Below are 1263 nucleotides of genomic sequence, written 5' to 3' on the forward strand. Positions count from 1 at the left end.
GTTCTTTTTTGCTTATTTTGGTTGACCGACTGTGTATCCTGCGCATGCTTTCTTGCCTTCTTCTTTTCTTGTTAAAAAATTGCTGTTGTCACTGATTACTGTATAAACCCCCCCTTCCTAGAGGCCCTTAAAATATATATATATATATATATATATATATATATATATATATATATATATATATATATATATATATATATATATATATATATATATATATATATATCAAGGTTGCAGTCGTTATTGCCAGTGCTATTCGGCTGTTTCCGAGATATTTAATAGTGCCGAATGACGTGTGTTTGTCAGGTTTTTTTTTTAATACAGTGCTAAATAGGCGAAAATATAAGTCGAGGAAAAATCCGCCGTTTTTCCGGGAGCGGGAGTCGAACCCACATCTCCGCATAACGCGTGCGGTGCGTTAACCATATATATATATATATATATATATATATATATATATACGAAGCATGCCTTAACATAAATACCCGAGAAAGTGCTGGGGAAACAGCCCCGCCGGTAGCGTAGTGGTTATCGCACCAGACCGGTATTCTGGAGGTCGTGGGTTCGGATCCCACCCGGCGGGCATTTTTTCACCACTTTCTTTTCGACTCAAAAAATTCTTCATCTCTTTCTATGGCCCACCACAACCTCCCCTTTGCTTTCCGAGGTTTTCTTGACTGCCAACCTTATTTTCTGTCTCTCTCTCTCTCTCTCTCTCTCTCTCTCTCTCTCTCTCTATATATATATATATATATATATATATATATATATATATATATATATATATATATATATATATATATATATATACGCACACACAAAACGTACTCTTTCACGAGAAGAAGGGGCTTCCCGTGAAAGTGTACGTTTTTTTTTGTCCGTCTCTGTGATCACAACAAGCGCAACTTACCTTCACAAGCATGTTACACCAACTAGCCCGACATAAAGCTTTACTGAACTTCATTTGAATATCAGTTCAAAAAATCCTGCTCGACTTTAGACTCTTCGTGGCGTGATTATGCCACAAATTCTCCTTAAAGGTGAAATTCGCGTCTGGACGTTTGAAAGATCCATTCAAGTAATTTACGAGCCTCGGAGATACTCAGAGATGTGTAAGAATGTGTCTAACTTCTTGTTCATTTTATAGATAAATAAATAAGGTATCTACAGGTACTTCTTCATTTGCTCATTTCACGCTGCATAGCGCTGTTGACTGCTAGTTTGTTTACTCGTAGTTGAATGCCTTTGCTCTACGTTAACACC

At 36.8% G+C, this 1263-nt stretch overlaps 1 non-coding gene across 1 annotated transcript; it reads left to right on the top strand.

Moving 5' to 3' along the window:
* Nucleotides 1-510: 510 nt before the first annotated feature.
* Nucleotides 511-583, top strand: Trnat-ggu (transfer RNA threonine (anticodon GGU)). Its single transcript has one exon. It is a non-coding gene; the product is annotated as a tRNA-Thr (tRNA).
* The last annotated feature ends 680 nt before the right edge of the window (nucleotides 584-1263 follow it).

This window comes from Haemaphysalis longicornis, unplaced genomic scaffold, assembly GCF_048455015.1.
Source record: "Haemaphysalis longicornis isolate Haplotype H1 unplaced genomic scaffold, Haemaphysalis longicornis Haplotype H1 scaffold_12, whole genome shotgun sequence".
Classification (NCBI taxonomy): domain Eukaryota; kingdom Metazoa; phylum Arthropoda; class Arachnida; order Ixodida; family Ixodidae; genus Haemaphysalis; species Haemaphysalis longicornis.